We start from the raw sequence: 23,864 nt of genomic DNA on the forward strand, positions 1-23,864 counted from the left end.
GACTGAAGCGACTTAGCAGCAGCAGCAATGGCAGAAAGTGAAGAGGAACTAAAGAGCTTCTTGGTGAGGGTGAAAGAGAAAAGTGAAAAAGCTGGTTTTAAACTGAACATTCAAAAAACTAAGGTCATGGTATCTGGTTCCATCACTTCATGGCAAATAGATGGGGGAAAGGTGGTTACAGTGACAGATTTTTATCTTCTTGGGCTCCAAAATCACTGTGGACAGAGACTGCAGCCATGAAAGTAGAAGATGCTTGTTTCTTGGAAGAAAAGCTATGAGAAACATAGACAGTGTATTAAAAAGCAGAGACATCACTTTACCGACAAAGGTCCATATAGTCAAAGCTATGGTTTTTTCAGTAGTCATGTACAGATGTGAGAGTTGGACCATAAAGATGGCTGAGTGCTAAAGAATTGATGCTTTTGAACTGTGGTGTTGGAGAAGAACAGCAAGGGAATCCAACCAGTCCATCCTAAAGAAAATCAGTCCTGAGTATTCATTGGAAGGACTGATGCTAAAGCTGAAGCTCCAATACTTTGGCCACTTGATGCCAAGAGCCAACTCATTGGAAAAGACCCTGATGCTGGGAAAGATTGAGGGCAGGAGGAGAAGGGGTGACAAAGGATGAAATGGTTGGATGGCATGAATTTGAACAAACTCCAGGAGATGGTGAAGGACAGGGAAGCCTGGCGTGCTGCAATCTATGGGGTCGCAAAGAGTGGGACACCACTTAGTGACTGAACAATAACAACAAATGTCAGTTTCACTGTAGTGAAAAGAACCAGTTGGGACAGCTAGGAATTTCCATCCAGCGACATCGCTCACTCTCCATTTCTCCTCTCTGTGAAATAAGTCCATGCTTTTTAATATGCTCAGTAAATATTTATCCAGCCCCCTTCCTTCGTTGGGTCCTGTGCTATGGAATGTGCAAGCAGGAGTGTTTGTCCTGAAATGAATGTGTCCTTCCTTCAGCAGAGTGGCTGGGAAGGGTCTTATCTGTTAATACTTTAATCGCTCCAGGATTCCTTTCCTTGGGCCTGCAGCCATGCTTCCTTGCTGGTGACCTTGTTTTCTTCCCCTCTCCAGCCATGTGCAGCTGGCCCAGACTTTCTCCAGGAGGACCTTGCCCATTGCGGAGTGCTGGTGGGAGGCCTTGGGCTGTGTCCCGGGGCCTTGCAGATAAGCCTTCTCCCTGGGGGGGCAGGCTCTCTTGCTGGTGCAGTAGGAGCAAACCAAAGGAGGGGTGGGTAGAGGGGAGAGTGGGCGGAGGGCGGGGCAGCTGAGTGCACTGAGGCCAGTCCCATGTGAACTGTGCCCCGAGTGTGGAAAGTGTCTGGTTTCCAAAATCTAGTGTGAAAAACAGAATGCAGGGTATCTCATTGATAACGTTGAAGTTGATCACACGTTGAAATGATTCTAGTTTGGCTACAATGAGTTAAATACATTACTAAAATGAATTTCCTTTGCTTCCTTTTCCTTTTTTTAAACGTGGATACCAGGACATTTAAAATTACAGAAGCGGCTCTCCTTGAATTTCCTAGTCTGACGATCTGAAGAAGGGACTTGGGGAGGTGCTTTTCTTTCGTGGTTCACAGACCCTGTGGTCAGCCCTGCCTGTTCTTGAGGCTGGCCGCCCGGGGACTCGATGCAGCCAACCCTGGTGGGCCAGCCAGGAGGGGGTCCAGGCCTGACTTGTGCAGAGTTCACTGTCACTGGGACTGTTCTCTCGAGTTTAGTCCCAGATGCTTGACATTCCTGCCCAGCGGGGCCCATCCTCTTCTCAGCAGCCTGTGTACTCAGATTCAACTGTTTTGCTGACTCCATTTAGTCCCAACACAGATGCAAGAGTCTGTGGACTTTTATGTCTAATGTGTAAAATGAGGGGCATGCCTTAGAGGAACTTAACATTTTTCTTTACCAAACCCCTTAGTCCTTGAAATCTGCCTTGACCCTGACCTTTTTGTGGTCCAGTCTCTAGGTCGTGTCCTACTCTTTGCGACCCCATGGACTGCAGCACGCCAGGCTTCCCTGTCCTTCACTATTTCCCAGAGTTTGCTCAAACTCATTTCCATTGACTTTGACCTTTGGCCTCGGGTTAGTTGTCACGAGCCCTCCTGATTTTCCCTCCCAAGTCCCACGTGTTTCACAGCATCCACACTGCTGGCCTTTGAACTTCAGCTCCGGCCATCCGCTGTCCAGGGTCCAGTCCAGCCGCACCCACCCCTGGATGCCCAGTGGAGGCTGACTGAGAGAATCCTCTCCCACACCCGTGCCATCGTGGTGAATCCTGCTACCGGCCCAGGGCCACACATCTTACCCAGGGATGTGGGAGGGTGTTGCCTGCAGCTGATTAGCCGCCCACCCAGGTGTCCTGCTCCAGCTGACCTCTTAAAGCTGCTGCCCTCATTCCTGGCAGCGGTGCCGGCCCTGTTTGCATCCCTGCTTCAGAACCACCTGCTCTTTGCACCTGCATCTTTGAGACGTGTCTTTTCACCCACCTGTCCCTTCTCTGGCCTGCTGTCCTTGGCTGGCTGCAGTCATTGGACAGCAGTGGTGGTCCAGGGCATTGCAGGGTCCCCCGCCCCCGCATCACCTGCTTTCCTCTGCATCCCAGGTTCATCTCAGCTCCCCCACTTTGGCACTGTGCCTGCTCCTGAGGTCCTCCTGGCTCATCCCCCTGCTCCTCTTCCTGCCTGTTCCTGGGAGCACCGCGTGGCTCCTTCAGACCACATCATGTTCCTGATCTGCCCTGGCATTCATGGTGACGTGGAATTGAGTCAGCTCATACTCCCAGGCACAGCAGTCACGGTGCCTAGGGCCCACGAACTTTGCAATATTGAATATTTTGAAAATCCTAGAAATAAGCATTAGCTCCAAAGTATTAAAAAAAAAATCAAGACAGAAACCAAAGCCTTCGCCAAAGAGAATTGATGGTAACACCTGTGTTGTGTTACGTTGACAAGATATAACCGTCATTTAGTTAACTGAAAGTTAAGACACAGTTATGTAGAAAATCGTGTTTACCCTGAAATGAGCATGCTTTTTAGTGTTTGGCTTGATTCGCTGAGGCCTCTGGGAATGAAACCTCCCTGAGTTAAGCACTGCCCTCCACACTTCTTGCTTTCCCACCTCTGCCTGGCACCAGGAATGAGACGCAGACTTCCACATTTATTTGTCACTCTCTTGGCTTAGTGGCAGGCCTGGCCCGTCACTCTGGTTTGAATTCCCAGCCCAGGGCCTGGTACACTCTGCTTCGCTATACTAAACTTTTAACTCATCCACTCCAGTACTCTTGCCTAGAAAATCCCATGGATGGAGCAGCCTGGTAGGGTGCAGTCCATGGGGTCGCTAAGGGTTGGACACGACTGAGCGACTTCACTTTCACTTTTCACTTTCACACATTGGAGAAGGAAATGGCAACCCACTCCAGTGTTCTTGCCTGGAGAATCCCAGGGATGGGGGAGCCTGGTGGGCTGCCGTCTATGGGGTCACACAGAGTCGGACACGACTGAAGTGACTTAGCAGCAGCAGCAGCAGCAGCAGTACATTAAAAACATAAATAAATACAGGACATTAAGATCCTGCTTGAAGATTTACATTTTCTTTTTTTTTGAAACTGCCCATATGGTAGTTTTTAAAACCACTGACATTTATAAACTGACTCCACATGACAAAAACCCTTAGATGAGCTGCTAATAAAAATAATCATTCAGAAGCTGAAAATGCAGTTTGTATGATTTTAGCTTAAATTGTATGTGGAGTTTTCCTTCCGTGGACCCCATGTGCTTAATCTGTACCACGCTGCTTGCTTAGACATCGATCTTGCAGTTGTTTAGCTGCTAAATCATGTCCACCTCTTTTGTGACCCTGTGGACTGTAAGCCTACCAGGATCCTCTGCCCATGGCATTTCCCAGACAAGAGTACTGGAGTGAGTTGCCATTTCCTTCTCCAGGGGTCCTTCCCGACTCAGGGATCGAACTGGCATCTCCTGTGTCTCCTGCATTTGCAGACAGATTCTTTGCCACTGAGCCACTGGGGAAGTCTAGACAATGTAACTTCCATTTTGTTGTTCGGTCACTAAGTCGTGCCTGACTCTTTGCAACCCCATAGACTGTAACACACCAGACTCCTCTGTCCTCCAGTAACTCCTGAAATTTCCTCAAGTTCATGTCCTTGAGTCAGTGGTGCTATCTAACCCTCTCATCCTCTGTCGTCCCCTTCTTTTGCCTTCAGTCTTTCCCAGCATCAGGCTCTTCTCCAGTGAATCAGTTCTTCGCATCAGGTGGCCAAAGTACTGGAGCTTCAGCTTCAGTATCAGTCCTTCCAATGGATATTCAAGGTTAATTTCCTTTAGGATTGACAGGTTTGATGTCCTTGCAGTCCAAGGGTCTCTAAAGAGTCTTCTCTAGTACCTAACATTCAGTTCAGTTCAGTTCAGTCACTCAGTCATGTCCGACTCTCCGCGACCCCATGAATCACAGCACGCCAGGCCTCCCTGTCCATCACCAACTCCCAGAGTTCACTCAAACTCATGTCCAGAGTCGCTGATGCCATCCAGCCATCTCATTCTCGGTCGTCCCCTTCTCCTCCCGCCCCCAACCCTTCCCAGCATCAGAGTCTTTTCCAGTGAGTCAACTCTTCGCATGAGGTGGCCAAAGTATTGCAGTTTCAGCTTTAGCATCAGTCCTTCCAATGAACACCCAGGATCAATCTCCCTTAGAATGGACTGGTTGGATCTCCTTGCAGTATAAGGGACTCTCAAGAGTCTTCTCCAGCACCACAGTTCAAAAGCATCAATTCTTCGGCGATCAGCTTTCTTCACAGTCCAACTCTCACATCCATACATGACCACGGGAAAAACCATAGCCTTGACTAGACGGATATGATAGCAAATATGTATCTTGGTGGTTAAGATAAAGGATATTTCTGGGTTAAAATTTTTTTTAATTGAAAAACAATTCAAAGATAAACTAGCTACGGGGAAGGGGAACATTTGCTAATACGATGAAGTGGGCCCTTCTGCAGAGCAGGAAGCTTTGAAATAAAAATTGTGTTGCCTCAGCAGAGGGAAGGAATTTCTAAGTCTAGGCTGGGGGAAGGGATGACTGAAGGATAAAGGCATGACTTTTGTTTGCAGCTGCATAATTACTTCAAACAGTCCTACTTTGGAGAATTTTGCTTGGGAAAACGATACTAAATGTGGAGAAAAAGAAATGCTTTAGGCCCAAATGCTCTTCATTTGTTTGTTCATTTTAAATAATAGCCCTAAATGGAGAACATCTAAATTTGGACAAGCAAATATCCTGCTCTAATTTGATAAGATTTTTGGAGATGGTGGGCATAGGAAAATGTCTGTAATATATCACTAAGTGAAAACAGTTATGAGACTGAATTGTATGTACAGTATGTGTACAGATATGGAAAATATACTGAAGACAGGAGTCCAGGCTCCTCCTATGGACTATGACTTTTTCCTATTTTTGATTTTTAAAATTGTGGTTCTAATTTAATTTTATAGTGAAATTATTTCAGTTTAAAAGTGGTCTTGTAAATTCTGCCCAATTTGCAATGTGCAGACTCTTTGCGACCCCGTATATTGTAGCCTGCCAGGCTCCTCTGTCCATGGAATTCTCCAGGCCAGAATACTGGAGTGGGTAGCCGTTCCCTTCTCCAGAGGATCTTCCCGACCCAGAAATCGAACTGGGGTCTCCTGCATTGCAGGAGGATTCTTTACCAGCTGAGCTACCAGGGAAGCCTTAAATTCTTCACACCCTCCCCCAGCATTTTATTGTTTCATACACAGCAAATGTATTTCAGCAAATAACCTTGTATGTCAAGTGGATATTTTGCTGCCAGGGCTTAAAGAGAAATGAGGGCGAATTAGTAGTCACCCGTCCAGTCAAAGAGATAAAGCAATGTAAACACTGACATTTTCCCTGAAAGGGGACTCTTTAAGGCTTGCTTTTAGCTCACATGCTTGCATCTGAGCAGTGACGGTCAAAGTCAGGACCGTGACACTGGCCGCGTGAAGTCCAGGCATCTGTGGCTGTGGTCACTGCTGAGCAGAGCAGAGCAGGACCACAAGGACAGTGGCTTGGAATCCTTCTCCAGACTTCACGTCCCATTGAAAACTTCCGGAAAGACCCTTTAGTTCAGTTCAGTCGCTCAGTCGTGTCCGACTCTGTAAATGGTCCCAGTTTATTCACGAAAACTGAGACAAGCACTAGGGCTGCTTCTTTTACAGGCTGCTCTGAGGATTGCATACATTGCAAGTGAAAAACTGAAGGAAAACATTCAACATCTGTCAGAAGGCAGATTCACAAATAACCCTTCCGAGTTCTGGGAGCAAGGAGGTAGTCAGATGTAAGATGCGAGGCAGTGGGGAGGCATCTGGGAACTTGGACAGACACTGCCTAATTCATATTCCATCTTGGAAGCTCCTCCTGGTTGAATAAAATATTGCCATTCTGGTCCACAAAAATGGAAAATATTAGACCCATTAAGCCTGTTATTTTCTCTAGCTTTTTGGCTCTGTTTAGCACAGCCTAAATGAAATAGTCAAGGCTATGGTTTTTCCCGTGGTCATGTATGGATGTGAGAGTTGAACTGTGAAGAAAGTTGAGCGCCGAAGAATTGATGCTTTTGAACTGTGGTGCTGGAGAAGACTCTTGAGAGTCCCTTGGACTGCAAGGAGATCCAACCAGTCCATTCTGAAGGAGATCAATCCTGGGTGTTCACTGGAAGGACTGATGCTAAAGCTGAAACTCCGATACTTTGGCCACCTCATGTGAAGAGTTGACTCATTGGAAAAGACTGATGCTAGGAGGGATTGGGGACAGGAGGAGAAGGAAATGAAAGAGGATGAAATGGCTGGATGGCATCACTGACTCGATGGACATGAGTTTGAGTGAACTCTGGGAGTTGGTGATAGACCTGGAGGGCTGGCGTGCTGTGATTCATGGGGTCGCAAAGAGTCGGACACGACTGAGCGACTGAACTGAAATGACTGAAATGAAATAGTCCCATATTTCTTCCTTTACAAAAGTTTTCTCTTTTGATTGTTGTTTTGCTTTAAATTTTTGGTGAAAATGCCCCAAAGCACTGCATTGCTGATAGATATAGTAGAGACATAGCTATGGTCTGAGGTTAGTCATTCATTCATTTTTATGTCCAAAGTTCACAACCCTTGTGTTTTATGTATCCATCTTAACCAATACAATTTTAGCTTAACTAAATGTTTATCAATTTCATTGATCTTTCAGAAAATCAGCTCTTGATTCTGTTGCTTTTCTGTTTATGCTTTCATTGATTTTTGCTCTAGTTTTTGCAGTGTCTTTTCCTCTGCTTGTTTTAGGCCTAAGTTACCCTCTTCAGTTTTCTAAAAAGGAAGTTTTGGTTATTGATTTCAGATCTTTCTTCTTTTGAGATGTATGCATTCGGTGCTATAAATTTCTCTATAAGCAGTGTATTTGCTCCAGTCTGCTCATCTTGATAAGTTATGTTTTTATTTTCATTCAGTTCAAAATACTTTTAAGTTTCTTTTGAGACTTCTTTGACCAGTGTGTTATTTAGAAGTGTGCTGCCTAATCTCCAGATTGTTGGGAATTTTCCACCTACTGTCCTGTTACTGACTCCCAGTTTCATTCCATCGTGATGTAAAGCATACTTGGTATGATTTCTGCTGCTTTTGTTAATTTGATAAAATGTTTCATAGCTTCGAATGTTCCATATGAACTAGAAGAATGTATTCTGCTGCTGTTGGATGGACTATTCTGTGTGTCAAATAGATCAAGTTGATTGTTTAGTGCTGTTCAGGTCAGCCATGTACTTAACTGCATTTCTTCTTGTTGAATCTTGTTCATTACTGCTGCTGCTGCTGCTGCTAAGTTGCTTTAGTCGTGTCCGACTCTGTGCGACCCCATGGACTGCAGCCTACCAGGCTCCTCCGTCCATGGGATTTTCCATGGCAAGAGTATTGGAGTGGGGTGCCATTGCCTTCTCCGTGTCCATTACTGAAAGGAGTGGAAATTCTCTAACTGTAAGAGTGCTTGTGTGCTTAGTCCCTCAGTCGTGTCTGACTCTTTGCGACCCCATGGGCTGTAGCCCACCAGACTCTTCTGTCCATGGAATTCTCCAGGCAAGAATACTAGAGTGGTTGCCATGCTGTCCTCGAGGGGATCTTTCCAACCCAGGATTGAACCTGCTGCTGCTGCTGCTGCTAAGTCACTTCAGTCGTGTCCGACTCTGTGCGACCCCATAGACGTAAGCCCACCAGGCTCCCCTGTCCCTGGGATTCTCCAGGCAAGAACACTGGAGTGGGTTGCCATTTCCTTCTCCAATGTGTGAAAGTGAAAGTGAAGTCGCTCAGTCGTGTCCGACCCTTAGTGACCCCATGGACTACAGCCTACCAGGCTCCTGCATCCATGGGATTTTCTAGGCAATAGTACTGGAGTGGCTTGCCATTGCCTTCTCCGGGATTGAACCTAGGTCTCCCATATTGCAGGCAGATTCTTTACCATCTCAGCCACTGTTTCTCCTTGCAGGTCTGTTAATTTTTGCTTCTATATGTTGACACTATGCTGCTCATTCATATGTGTTTAGTATTTTTATGTCTTCTTGGAAAATTGACTCCTGTATCTTACACAGTGTCCCTTACCCCTGATGGTTTTCCTTGGTCTGAAGTCGTCTTTGTTTGAAATTACCATAGTTGCTCCAGCTTTCTTTTCTTTAGCACTGACATACGGGTCTTTCTCCATTCCTTTATTTTTAGCCTAGTCTTTTTATTTAAAATTGGTTTCTTTAAACAACATATCGTTGAATCTTACTTTTTTATCCACTCTGGAAATCTCTGACTTTTAACTGGTGCAGTTAGACTTTTCACATTTAAATTGACTACTGATACAGTTGGATTAATATCCACCATATTTGAAATTGTTTTCTATTCATGACATCTGTTCTTTGATTTTTTTTTCTCCTCCTCCATTTTTCTGACTTCTCTGGTTTTGAGTATTCTGTATCATTCTATTTTATTTCCTCTATTAGCATATCAGTTAAACTTCTTTTTAATATCTTTCTGTGGTTGCCATAGAGTTTGTGCTATACATATATATATATTTTTTATACTAAACTAAGTCCACTTTCAGATAACACTGTTCCACTTGATGTGTATGTAGTAAAGATTCTTAGAGTATTTCTGATTCTTCTTTACCTGCCTTTATGATTTCATTGACTTTTTTTTCATTTATCCATATTCTGAAGTTGCTATTTTTGCTTTAAATAATTTCTTTTAGATCAATTAAGAAAAGGGAAAATGGATATTTTCATTTATTCCTTCTTTAACTCTTTTCCTGTGTTTATGTTGATCTGAGTTTCTGACGTATCATTTTCTTTCTCTCTGAAGAACTTAGCATTTTTTGTGAGGCAGGACACCTGGTGATAGATTCCTTCAATTTTCGCTTGTCTAAAGGAATATTGGGTTGGTTCAGGTTCCTGAACGAACCTTTTGGCAACCCAATATTTATTTTTCCTTCACTTTTGAGGGATATTTTTCTTGGAAGTAGAATTTTAGTGTGGTGATGTTTTTCTTTCAACATTTTAAATATTTCACTCCACTTTTTGCATGTGGAGAGACTTCTCTTTTTCTGAAGAGAAGTCAGATCTAATTTCTTATTCCTGCTCCTCTACAGGTAGAGTGTTTTTTTCTCTTTCATTTCTGCTTTTTTTCATGATTTTAATTCAGTCTTTGATTTCTGCAATTGAATATGATGTGCTAAGGAGTGCATATTTTGGTATTTACCTTGTTTGATGTTCTTTGAGCTTACTGAACCTGTGGTTTGGTGTCTGTAATTGATTATGGAAAATTCTCAGTCATTCTTGCTTCAAATATTTTCCTACTCTGTTTTCTCTTTTTTCTTTTTCTGACATTCTAATTATGTATATGCCATACTTTCCGAAATTTTCCTACCATTCTTGGATGTTCTGTTTTTTTAAAAAAAATTATTATTATTTTTTCTGTTTGCGTTTCAGTTTGGCAACTTTCTATTGACCTCTCTTCAAACTTACTGACTTTTGTCTTGGCTGTACTTAATCTGTTGATGAGCCTGACTTAGACATTTTTCATTCTTTACAATGTTTTTGTTTTCTAGCATTTCCTTTGATTCTTAAAAAAAATCCATCTTTCTGCTTATATAACTGTGGATGGAAAATATCGTCTGCCAGTAAATGAAGGATGTTATGGCCATCAAGCCAGCATCTACCGAAGCTGACCCCAACTGTACACCATGAGGAAGTTCAGGATGGAGAAAGTAGGACCCTGGTCCCAGATAGCTGAGGTGCTCATCAAAGGAGTGATTTTAGTGAGCCCAGGCTCTTGCATTTCATCATCCCATACATAGAAAAGCACTAAATTCATTAACGTGAAATGTTTGTTTTAATTAATGGTAATCTGGCTTAAAGCTCAACATTCAGACAACTAAGATCATGGCATCCGGTCCCATCACTTCATGGCAAATAGATGGGAAAACAGTGGAAACAGGGGCTGACTTTACTTTGGGGGGCTCCAAAATCACTGCAGATGGTGATTGCAGCTGTGAAATTAAAAGATGCTTACTCCTTGGAAGGAAAGTTATGACCAACCTAGACAGCATATTAAAAAGCAGAGACATTATTTTGTCAACAAAGGTCCATCTAGTCAAGGCGATGGTTTTTCCAGTAGTCATGTATGAATGTGAGAGTTGGACTATAAAGAAAGCTGAGCGCTGAAGAATTGATGCTTTTGAACTGTGGTGCTGGAGAAGACTCTTGAGAGTCCCTTGGACTGCAAGGAGATCCAACCAGTCCATCCTAAAGGAGATCAGTCCTGGGTGTTCATTGGAAGGACTGATGTTGAAGCTGAAGCTCCCAATATTTTGGCCACCTGATGCGAAGAGCTGACTCATTTGAAAAGACCCTGATGCTGGCAAAGATTGAAGGCAGGAGGAAAAGGGGATGACAGAGGATGAAATGGTTGGATGGAACCACCAACTCAATGGACATGAGTTTGAGTGAACCCCGGGAGTTGGTGATGGACAGGGAGGCCTGGCGTGCTGCGGTTTATGGCGTCGTAGAGTCGGACATGACTAAGCGACTGAACTGAACTGAATCTGTTACTGAACTGAACTGACCTGTTTTTTTTTTGCTAAACTTCTATATATCCTGACTCCTCCCTTACCTCTTTGGAGCAGTCCCTCACAGCTATCTGAGAAGCTGTCTTCTGGGCTTAAGTCCTCAGAAAATCTGCCAAATCAAATGTAATTCTCAACTTCTGGGTTATGCATTTTTGTCACTTGACATATCCCATTGGCGCTTATATTTTGTCTGCATTCCCGCAAAGAGCCCTTAATGTATTAACCATAGCTATTCTAATTCCCTGTGTGATAATTCCAGTATCTGTGTCATGTCTGAGTTTGGGCTTGCTCTGTCTCTTCAGATTGCAATTTCTCTCGCCAGCGGTATGCTTGTGGGTTTTTTGTTGATAGAGGAGAATGATGTGTTCGTTAGTAGGAACTGAGGTAAAAGGCCTATAGGGTGAGGTTTTGTGTTAATGTCTTAGGAGCTGAGCTGTGTTTAACGTGTGTGGTAGCTGTAGGTGCCAGAGGCCTCAGAGTCCTCTCGTGACCTTCTTTGTCTTCCCTGATGCCTCTGGGGTTTCTTGAGAACTCTTCGTTAGAGAGTGTCTGTTTCCCGCAGCTCTCTGAGCTATGATTCACTGTCGCCAGACACACACACACGGGCGCCTTATTAGCGGGGCTGTTAGCTGAGGGGCAGGGTAACATTGTGTGTGCTGAATATTAAACCTCAGTCTTTTATAAAACTGTTCTTTTATTTATTTGGCTGCATTAGGACTTAGTTGAGGCCCGCGAGATCTTCGCTGGTCGCTGCACTGTGGGGTGCAGACTCTAGTTGTAATTTGAGCCCAATAGTTGAGGTGGGTGGGCTTAGCTGGGATTTCCCAGGTGGTTCAGTGATAAAGAATCTACTCGCCAGCGCAGGAGACACAGGAGACGTGGGTTTGATTCCTGGGTCAGGAGGATCCCCTGGAGGAGGAAATGGCAACCCACTCCAGTATTCTTGCCTGGAAAATTCCATGGACTGTGGAGCCTGGTGGGCTGCAGTCCGTGGGGGTCGCAAACAGTAGGACATGACTGAGCGTACAGGCATTCTTCACAGTAGGTGGGCTTAGTTGGTGGGATTTTAGTTCCCCAACCAGGGTTTGAACCCATGTCTCCCGCATTGCAAGGTGGATTCTTAACTAGCCCACCGGAGAGCATCAGGTAAATGTCCCATACCTGACTTCGCAGGCAGGGTGCCTGGAGTGAGTTCTTCACAAGAGTCCCTTGGGTATCCTGCTCCTCCTTGGGTGAGCAGGACTGGAGTGGGATCACTAGGGCTCCTCAGGCTCACTGAGGCCTAAAGACCGGGCCTTTGTTATGTAGACAGTCCCGGGCATATCTCAGATGGTTTTTTTCCCCTCTCCTAGCCAGAGCCAGGAATGAATTTTCTTGGCTCCTTGCTGTGACAACCTGGTGGGCTTCTGGAGGTCAGACCCACCAAAGTGTGGGGCCCCCTAAGGTGATGTCCCCTGGGAGTTTCCTTTCTCACTTAGACTAGGGCATCCTCAATCCAGCAGTTCATGAAAACGAACACGTGGGCGATCCTGTCTGCCCTGACCCTGGCGGAGTCTCCTTCCTGTGAGCAGATCTTGGCTCTGATTTGCTGACCTCTCTAGATTTCAGGGGGGTCCTTTGCTCTGTACTGTCAGTTTTCTGATGAGTCCACAAAATAGCAGATTGTGGGTTTGTTCAGGCCTTTATGCAAGAATGGGAGTGACAGCTCGTTCTGTGTCAGCGCTGAAAACTCAGATCTCCACCCTCACAGTTTTCTGCCCACGTGTGCTATTCTGCCTCACTCTCGTTCACTCAATAACAAACCTCCTGAGAGTGTCAGCCGTGGTAGTGTACAGGACACCAGTGGAGACCAGGACGCTCAGAACTGCGGCATGAGCCTGGGGAATTTTGTGGGTCTGGGCTTTGACTTTCTAACCTGTGTGCTTAGTCACTCAGTCGTGTCCGACTCTTTGCAACCCCCTGGACTGTAGCCTGCCAGGCTCCTCTGTCCCTGGAATTCTCCAGGCAAAAATACTGGAGTGGGTTGCCATGCCTGCCTCCGGGGGATCTTCCCCACCCAGGGATCGAACCCAGGTCTCCTGCATTGCACGCAGGGAAGCCCATAAGTAAAGGAAATTTCTGTTCCCTTCCAATCTAACCATCTCTTTCTTCTGAATTACTCATGGTATTTTGCAGGATGTTTTGCATAGGGTGGGTGTTCAAACTTTTCTTCATTAGCCTCATAACTTTTTGCCCTTTGAAACAGGATATAATTATCTGGATAATCTTTTCTTGTCTAATTTCATCATTCTGTCATTTATGAGACATGCTATCATGGATTTACAGATATTAGGCATTTATATATTTTTGAAAAATATAATGAATGACTTGAATAGAATTTTTCCAGGAAATATTTTATTTAAATTTTGGCTTTTAAATTGAAGTGCACAAGAACCCAGACACAAGAGGTCACATATTGTATATTCCATTTGTGTAAAGTGTCTGGAATAGTAAAACTGTAGAGACAGCTAATTTCTGGTTACCAGGGACCAGGTGGAGTGAGAGAGGAGATTAACTGCTTTAATAGGTTCTGTTTTGGGGTGATGAGGATGTCTTGCAACTTGACAGAGGTTCTGCTTGTGCAGCATTGCCTGCATGTGTGTTCAGTCCTGTCTGACTCTTTGCGACCTCATGGACTGTAGCCCAGGCTCCTCTGTCCGTGGAATTCTCTAGAGCGGAATACTGGAGTGGGTAACCATGCCTTCCTCCAGGGGATCTTCCTGACCCAGGGACTGAACCCAAGTCTCCTGCACTGCAGGGAGATTCTTTACCGTCTGAGCCACCCCACTGTGATGCGTGGAACTCACTGAATTGTTAACTTTAAAATGGTTGAATTTATGTAATGTGAATTTCACCTCAATAAAAGTTACATATAGTACATTAACCATTCAACAGTCAAACAGTGCAAAACCTTTTACCATGCAAAGTAATTCTTCCTTCTGCCCCAGGCCCTTAGTCTTCTGAGCCAGAGGCATCTGTTGTTAGTGTTTACAGGCACTGCGACACCAGCCCTCAATCTCCCTTTCTACATGGCAGATGCTTCATGCAGCTTTTCTTCTAGTTAAATCGGAGCTTTTCCCTATCGGCACGTAAAAAATCTACCTTTCTTCTTTTCAGAGCTACATAGTCAAAGGAATTATTTTCTAAGTTCTTAAAAGGTACACGTTACATGTCACTATTCTAAATAAACTGTTCTTTCCTGTTGTAATGCCTCTACTATAACAAGCCGCTTAATTTGTGCCTAATTCCGTATCCAATTGGGGAAAGCAATCTGTTCTTTGTGAGCAGGTTTAAGCCTAAGGATTAGCTACATTTTTGAGTCATTTCTTAGAATCAGGAAGGATGATGGTATCAGCCCAGTGCCTTTTATCCTAACAAGAGAATTGAAAAGAAAACTCATTTAATTAATTGATAGTTAATGAGCCCATGAATCTGTTCCATAGATATAATTTGACAAATATCTCCATTGCTGAAGAATGTGTTTTATTTTCCCCTCGAGAAGATCAATGTGAAGTAAGAAGCTAAGTGCAGGACAGCTCTAGAGGGCTGACTGTGGGGCCCTGTCTCTCAGCGTGCAAGACTATTAGTATACAATGTCCGGAGACAGAGCTCGCTTTATAGACGCGGGACAAGACCTCTATTCATGTCACAGTCAAACACATCACACGTAGGAAAGCCTCCGCTTGCTGGGACCGCAGAAGTTGAGCTTCGTGGAGCCTCATGGATTTTTGAATTGGGAACTTGCAAGCCCAGCAGCAGGACAAAGGCAATTCTTGATTTGGAAATTGAAAGACTGGGAAAAGGTAGAGGGGTTGTCTTTGACTCTCTCGTGTGTACTTGGGTGTGGGGAACTGTAGGTGAGTGGGAGGCTTTCTCTCTGTGAGCTGGGTTCTGCACTGACGTCGAGTTGAGTCTTAAAGCCCATTCATTAGGGCGACAGAGAGACAGGGAGCAGGAAGACCTCCCACTAACTAATCCCTGTGCCCAAGCGAGGGAGCCTGTTGCTCCCTAAGGATTTGCTTCAGGGAGCCTGGAATGCAAAGCAGTGGGCCTTTTTGTGGGGTTTTAATTCAGAGTTTGCAAAATAAGATCCTTGGAGAGGCCAAAGAATATATAGCATTCATGTGTAGCATCTCATGGTTAATATACTACATTAAAAAAAAAAAATCTGTGGTTCTAAAAACTTGAGTTACAAATGCAGAAAGCAAAAAAAAAAAAAAAAGTTAGGAATAAAATGAAGGGTAAAATTCCCTATAGTATAAAAGTGATTATTAACAGGTTTTTTTTTCTACCTTCTTCTAGAAAAATTTTGTGTGTGTATAACTTGAAGTATGTCTGTGAATGGGATTATTATATACATTGTTTTGTATTATGTGTTTGTCCTGTTCTTATTGTTGTAGCCATGAGTTCCGGGAAACGAACTCACTCAGAAGGACAATGCAGTTAGTGGAGTGCAGTTTATTACACCGTTGGGCCCAAGGCAGAATGTCCTCTTAGCCTAGGACCCCGACTAGTTTTTATGAAACCCCTATATACCCTAAGTGTACGTGCCCAAACCCACCTCCCCAAATTCCCTGAAACTAGTCTGAACAAAGGAAAAGCAAGATGCAATCAAAGTTGAGCAGTGATTCATACGCCTTAAGCCTAGGTAGGCAGTAGTGGACAGTTATCAATAGGCCTGTGTTCATTCCCCAATAAGTATAATAGAATGTATGATTCTATTCGGTTACACAGATAATTAGAGTATTCTTTTAGGCGGCAGAGAGTCCAGGTGTGAGCCCTGGGGCTCTTCCTTCCGGGGCCCTGGTTTTCCAGTTGGTATGTCATTTCCATAGATACTGGGAATATAGCTCAAAGTCCACAGTCGGGCCCAAGATGGAGTCCTGCTTTCAAGATGGAGCCTGTTCTGTCTGTTTCCTCCTTCATTATGTCTCTGACATCTCTTTGTACCAGTGTCCTAAGGTCCAGCTCCTTCTTCTCTTGTGTGAAGGACATCGTCTTAATCATTCAGCTTGCTCCTGTTGATGGACGTTTAAGCCATTTTGCAGACCGCAGGAATGCTGTGCGGCCTTCTGTCGCCTGTGCATTCCCAGAGTGGTGCCTGATCATTCTGACCCTGACATCCAGCAGCCTCTCTGATCACTGTCGTCCTTCGGGGCAGCTAGTCCTAGAAATGCCCCATCCTCCCGGGATCCTCAGCCCCGCTTCCTGTCCAGTGTTCCCTGCCACCTTATGTTGTCAGTCCTCTTCTTTCTAAAACGTGGCCCTTTCTCCCACTTTCATAGTCACCTGGTAAAACCCAGCTTCGGCTAGCTCCACTTTCCTGCTGTTGTGCGCTTGCACTTGAGCTGCGATGTGGGGCTGGGCAGGTCCCTGCTGCTCTGGTTCTGACCACAGTGCTCCTTTAGCAGGGCGCCCAGTTCTGCAGTATGTGTCTGAGTATATATTTGTGTATGTATATATGTATGTGTGTGTGTGTATCTACACACATACATAGATATACATGTATTACTGCTTAGTCACTAGGTTCTGTCTGACTCTTTGTGACCCCACAGACAGTAGCCCGCCAGGCTCCTCTCTCCATGGGATTTTCCGGGCAAGAATACTGGACTGAGTTGCCATTTCCTTCTCCAGGGCAACTTCCTGACCGAGGGATCATGCCTACCCACATCTCCTGCATTGGCAGTTGGACTCTTTGCCACTGAGCCACCTGGAAAGCCCGTATATAAATATCGCACACACATATGTGTGATGTGTTTGTGTGTATGTGTGTTAAAAAGTTCTGAAGGTTTTGAGTGGTTATCCCTACCACCAGTTTTTTTTCTTATATTTTGGTGATTCCAGCTGTCCTTTGTTGGGTGAGTTAATTTAACAGGGAATAATCTTATAATAACTCACTGAGTGAGGGAAAGTTGCTCAGTCATGTCTGACTCTGCAACCCCGTGGTCTGTCCATGGAATTCTCTAGGGAAGAATATGTTCCCTTCTCCAGGAGATCTTCCTGACCCAGCGGTTGAACTGGAATCTCCTGCATTGCAGGCAGATTCTTTACAGTTGAGTCACCAGGGAAGTCTATATAACTCACTACTAGGACTCATTTATATATTGATGTACACATAGTTGGGGCTTCCCACATGGCTCAGTGGGTAAAGAATCTGCCTGCGATGCAGGAGATGTGGGTTCGATTCCCTGAGTCAGGAAGATTCCCTGGAGGAGGGCATGGCAACCCACACTAGTATTCTTGCCTGGAGAATCCCATGGACAGAGAAGCTTGGAGGGCTACAGTCCGTGGGGTCGCAAAGAGTCAGACACGGCTGAGTGACTGAGCACACACGCATGCACGTATGATACAGTTGGTGAAATAATTTCTTCAATGCATATCTTTGTGCCAAGTTGACTTCCTTAGGTTGAGACCTTCATTGTTTGATGTAGCATCTTCGTTCCCATAAAGGAGTGAACTGATTAAGTTTATATTGGAATGGCATTGAGATTCCAGAGGAGCGCAGACTGAGGAAACAAGAAGCCTCATCTTAGGCTGTAGTTTGTTGTCTTTGCTTCCGGGGACAAACAGTAGTGTGTTTTATGTTTAATGAGTCCGGAGAGTCATGCGTGGGCATTAGGGTTCCTACTAAGTCTGATCTCCTTGAGATCAGGAGCTTATCAACATTTTTTTGGATTATTCCTACCCATTATCTCAGCACAAGATAGCACTGCTGTAAAACAAGGTTAATGGCTGATGAATATTTACTACACATGTTTCTGCTAAAAACTTAGTGCATATATTCCCAGTTCTTCCCTGGCTCAGCCGGTAAAAGTGTTTGCCTACAATGTGGGAGACCTGGGTTTGATCCCTGGGTTGGGAAGATACCCCAGGAGAAGGAAATGGCAACCCACTCCAGTACTCTTGCCTTGAAAATTCCATGGATGGACGCAGGAGCCTCGTAGGCTACAGTCCATGGGGTCTCAAAGAGTTGGACACGACTGAGCGACTTCATTTTCAGTTTTCTTTCTGTCCATACAGCATAGCACACGAAAACTCACAGGGCTTGTGGGAAACTAGCATGGGCACTGACCCATCACAACCTGTGCAGCTTTGTAAGCTGAGCTCTGAGGAGGCCTGTGGTTCATACCTGGGCGACTGAGCTGAGGCTGGAGGCGGCCGCCACTTCCGTGACCTGTGTGGAAGAGGAGCCACCACAGGAAACGGGAAACCCCGTGGCACTCTAATACTTTAATTCACGCCTGTTTGTGGGGGCTAGGTGATGCCAGCGCAAAGCCGCCCCCTGAACGGGGCTCTGGAAAGTTGGCAGGGGGGCCCTCCAAACTGCTAGCGGCCTGAAAACACCCAGCTCCCAGCACAGCCTCTGGGCAGAGAGCCCTGCGTGCAGCCTCTCTTCATAAGCCTCCTCCTGGTGCGGAATGGCCGAAACTGGAAGTAGAGCAGACTGTTTTGTAGTGCCTTTTGTTTGAAGGGTTCAGATTGATTGCCAAGTAAAGGCAGAGAAAGGAGGTGCAGAACACAGGGCACGTTTTCTGGAGTTGGTACCTTGATGCTTCAGGGTGTAGGAAGAGCTTCCTGCAAAAGAAGGGGCTTGCTCTGTGCAAGGACCAGGCCAGGGGCAAGGGTCGCTCAGAACGCTCAGCCTCCGTGCAGAAGGCTGTAGACTTTGGGAGCTGGTCTGGATCACTGCGGGAGAACTCCCTTGTTCCGGCCTCACGGGGGCCAAATTTGTTATCTTAGTAAAAGCGCAGGGAGGGAGGGCTGGCTCCTGAGGAAATGTGGGTCTGTCCATTGAGACGTATCTCAGGTCTGCTGGGGGTTTAGTCACTAAGTCGTGTCCGACTCTTGCGACCCCGTGGACTGTAGCCCACTTTAAACAGAAGTTTCCTGGAGTTGTGATTCATGTAGTATAAAATTCACCATTTTGAAGTATACACTTCAGGGATTTTCAGGATACTCCCAGAGTTGTACAAGTGTCACGCCCATTCCAGTGCTAGAAGGGTTTCAGTTCCCTCCCAAACCCCAGTCCAGTAGCCGTCCCTCCTTACTCTTGCGTGCCCCAGCCCCCTGGAGACCATCTGTCTGCTTTCTGTCTCTCTGGATTTGCCTGTTCTGGACATTTCATATATACATTTTCTAGCCTTTTTGCTTGACTTTCTTTATTGAAATGATGCATTCATGTGTGTGTTTCGTTGCTAAGTCGTGTCCAGCTCTTTACAACCCTGTGGACTCTAGCCTGCCAGGCTCCTCCATCTGTGGTATTTCCCGGGCAAGAACACTGGAATGGGTTAGCATTTCCTCTCTAGGAGACCTTCCTGACCCAGAGATCGAACCCAGGTCTCCTGCACTGTAGGCAGATTCTTTACCACTGAGCCACACCTGGGGTGTGTTCATTCAGTTCAGTTCAGTTTAGTTCAGTTGCTCAGTCGGGTCTGACTCTTTGCGACCCCATGAATCGCAGCATGCCAGGCCTCCCTGTCCATCACCAACTCCCAGAGTTCACTCAAACTCATGTGCATCGAATCGGTGATGCCATCCAGCCATCTTATCCTCTGTTGTCCCCTTCTCCTCCTGCCCCCAATCCCTCCCAGCATCAGGGTCTTTTCCAATGAGTCAACTCTTCACATGAGGTGGCCAAAGTATTGGAGTTTCAGCCTCAGCATCAGTCCTTCCAATGAACACCCAGGACTGATCTCCTTTAGGATGGACTGGTTGGACCTCCTTGCAGTCCAAGCGACTCTCAAGAGTCTTCTCCAACACCACAGTTCAAAAGCATCAATTCTTTGGCGCTCAGCTTTCTTCACAGTCCAACTCTCACATCCATACATGACCCCTGGAAAAACCATAGCCTTGACTAGACGGACCTTTGTTGGCAAAGTAATATCTCTGCTTTTTAATATGCTATCTAGGTTGGTCATAACTTTCCTTCCAAGGGTGTGTTCGTAGTTCCTCATTACTGTAGCATTCCAACTCCATGTGTGAACGAACCACGTTCCCCAGTTGATGGCCATTTGGGTTGTTTCCACTTGTTGACTATTTTGAGTGATGCTGCTGCGAACATTCACATACAGGTTTTCGTGTGGATGTCTGTTTTCCATCCTCTTGGGTGCATACCTAGGTGTGAAATTGCTGGGTTATAGGTGACTCTGTGTTTCTCACTTTGAGGAACTGCCAATTTCTCAAAGTAGCTGCACCACTAAGTTCCCAGTAGCAATGTGTAATGTAAGGGTTCAGAATTCTCCACATTTGCACCTACACTTGTTGTCTTCTGTCTTTGATTCTAGTCATCCTAGTGGGTATGACGTGGTATATCTCATTTGATTGCCTTTCCTAAGACTCACTGGAAAAGACTCTGATGCTGGGAGGGATTGGGGGCAGGAGGAGAAGGGGACAACAGAGAATGGGATGGCTGGATGGCATCACTGACTCGATGGACAATGAGTCTGAGTGAACTCCGGGAGTTGGTGATGGACAGAGAGGCCTGGTGTGCTGTGATTCATGGGGTCGCAAAGAGTCGGACACGACTGAGCGACTGAACTGAACTAAAGCTGAATAATCACGTTGAACACTTTTTAAATGTGCTTGTTGGCCATTTGGATATCTTTTTTTGGAGAAATGTCTATTTACATCTTTTGCCCATTATTTGTTTGGGTTATTTCCCTTTTATTGTTGATTTGAATATGTTCATTATATAATTTGATACATCTTTATCAGGTATGTATAATGTCTATATCAGATAGATGGATTTGTGTATATTTTCTCCCCTTCTGTGGGTTGATTTTACTTTATTGATGGTTGTCAGTAGTACATGAAATTTTAAAATTTTGATTGAGTTCCAACTTACCTGTTTTTCTTTTGTTGTATGTACTTTTGGAGACATAGCTAAGAAACTAGTGTGTAAAGATTACAAAGATTTACTGCTCTGATTTCTCCCAGGAGTTTTGTAATTTTCTGTTCCTACATTTAGGTCTATAATCCATTTTGAATTTTTGTGGAAGGTATAAGGTCTGTGTAGAGATTCATTTTTGAATGTCAATACTATTTTTTGAAAAGCTATCATTTACTCTCTGGATTGTCATGGCACTCTTGTCAAAAATCAGTTAAACATAAATATGTGGGTTTATTTCTGAATGTCAATTCTAAGTTGTTTTCCTTTTCTGTGTGTCCTTATACCACTATTACACTGTCTTGATTATGGTAGCTTTTTTTTTTTTTTTTTTGACATCAGTAAATGTGAATTCTCCAACTTTGTTTTTCTTTTAAGGTTGTTTTGTCTCTATGTGTCTTGGATTTCTATATGAATTTTAGGAACAACTTGTCAATTTTTGTAAAAAAGAAAGCTGAGACTTTAGCAGAGATTGCATTGAACCTGAAGATCAATTTGAGAAGTATTGCTGTCTTAATGATATTGTCTTTCAGTCCTAGAGCACAAGATGTCTACTTGTTCAGTTTTTAATTTCTTGTAATGATGTTTTGGTAATTTTCAACATATAAATATTGTATAATTTGTTGAATTTATAAGTGTTTCACTCTTTGATGCTGTTCTGAAGTGGGTCTCTTTTGACAGCATATGTTCTTTATCCATTGTACCCGTTTCTGCCATTTGATTGGAGTGTTTAGACTATTTAGTATAATTACTGATGAGGTAGAATTTATGCCTGCCGTTTTGCTGGCTTTCCCTATGGATCTGTGTCATTTGTGTGCCTTTATTCCTCTATTTTGCTTTCTTTAGTGTTAGTTTCTAACCTGCCTTTTTAATTCTGTAGTTCATTCCTTATTCATTTCTCAGTTATCTCCTTAGTAGTTACACTGGGGACTGCAGTTCATGCAATCTTGCTTTATGTTGCTATTCTATGGACCGAAACCTCTGCCTGTAGGAGTCCAGTTGGGGCAACCCTGTATGGCTGTGACTGGGAAAGGAGGGGGCTGAAAGGAAGACCAGGGACACTTTGTCATCTGAAAATTGTCTGTGTTGGTAAATGTATCTGTTAAGCTCGTGGTGGAGTTTGGTTACTTACACCATAAGCCTCAGCTCCTCTTCCAGTGAACTGTAATACTTTCATAGATTAATCTGCCTAGACTTTAGTGGTTATTTCACAGGCTTTCCGTCTTGGGTTGGAGATTGGAAAGGCTGATGCCAGCATGTTGCTGTTTGCCACCCCCTGCCCAGACCTGCTCACTAAGCTCCTGTACCCTTCTCCTGTCCCCAGGTGGTCAGCAATCGGTGGAGTCTGGTGTTCTCCCCATCTTCCCGGTCTGCAGGGACCCCAGTGCCAGAGACCTCCTCCCCCTTCTCCAGGAGGGCATCCTGCCATGAGGGGGCGAGCCAGCTGAGCCCCTGGGGACCCTGGAATTTGGCCGGAAGACCGTTCCTCTCCTCCCCTCAGGACGTTTCACAGGTAACTTTGAATTTGGAAAATGAAAGCTTGAAAACCTTCATTTATGTCGTCTAGGTGAAATCTCAGGCAGCTTTTGGGAAAGACCTTGAATGAGTTTTTCTGAACTTTTTAAACCACACCATGTACGCTGTTGCCTAGTTTGCTTCCCCTTAATGAATTTTGAGGGTGGTCCTTGCTTATTATGTTAAGTGATTTTAGTAGTTAATATTTTACAAAGATTTCCACCCAGGTCCTCGTTTACTGCTTTTAACAATCTCATGAGGTTGGTATTGCCAGTCTGATTTTGTAGACTGGGAAACAGGTTTAAAAGATCAAAGTGGTGTCTACAGGGTTTCCATGATTCATGGATTCACCTAGAAGAGATGGATTGAGCCACTTGCATTGTGCCCAGTGCTGCTCCAACTCTTCTGCTTTCATGGAAATTCCAGGATGGCGGGATATGAGTGGAAGGTGAGGGTACGGACAGGCACCGAGAGATAGACCGTGTCTGCTCCGCCGTGTGAGGGAGTGAATTTTATGTCTCATTCCCAGGCGTAAGTGTCGTGGAGAAAATAAAAAGCTACCAGGTCTAGAGGGGTGGAGTTTTAAATGGAGTGCTCTGGGATGTCTTGTTAAAAAGTTGACATTTGAACAGGGATTTAAGGAACTGTGGCACTTTGCCAACAAAGGTCTGTCTAGTCAAGGCTATGGTTTTTCCAGTGGTCATGTATGGATGTGAGAGTTGGACTATAAAGAAAGCTGAGCACCAAGAATTGATGCTTTTGAACTGTGGTGTTGGAGAAAACTCTTGAGAGTCCCTTGGACTGCAAGGAAATCCAACCAGTCCATTCTAAAGGAGATCAGTTCTGGGTGTTCATTGGAAGGACTGATGTTGAAGCTGAAACTCCAATACTTTGGCCACCTGATGCAAAGAACTGACTCATTGGAAAAGACCCTGATGCTAGGAAAGATTGAAGGCGGGAGGAGAAGGGGACGACAGAGGATGAGATGGTTGGATGGCATCACCACCTCAATGGGCATGAGTTTGAGTAAACTCTGGGAGTTGGTGATAGATGGAGGCCTGGCGTGGTAGTCCACAGGGTCTCAAAGAGTCGGACATGACTGAGCGACTGAACTGAACTGAACTGGGAATTAGCCAGTTAGCGTCTGGGACAAGAGAATTGGAGTTAGAAGACGAAGTGTGTGTGAAGGCCCAGAGTCCAGGAACACCGAGAGGCAAGGGGGCTGGCGGGGAACCAGCCGAGAGCTGTGAGTCAGGTG

General features: G+C 44.9%; 1 protein-coding gene across 2 annotated transcripts in view; it reads left to right on the plus strand.

Annotated features, from left to right (window-relative positions):
* RNF144A (ring finger protein 144A) overlaps positions 1 to 23,864 on the plus strand; it is a 130,571-nt gene that overhangs the window by 10,824 nt on the left and 95,883 nt on the right. For both annotated transcript variants that reach the window (XM_055399777.2, XM_055399776.2), the window contains exon 2: positions 22,416 to 22,604. The gene's annotated coding sequence lies outside the window, so the exon portion shown is untranslated. The remainder of the gene's footprint in view (positions 1 to 22,415; positions 22,605 to 23,864) is intronic.

This window comes from Moschus berezovskii, chromosome 11 (assembly GCF_049115385.1).
Source record: "Moschus berezovskii isolate FMDL1 chromosome 11, NW_MosBer_1.0, whole genome shotgun sequence".
Classification (NCBI taxonomy): domain Eukaryota; kingdom Metazoa; phylum Chordata; class Mammalia; order Artiodactyla; family Moschidae; genus Moschus; species Moschus berezovskii.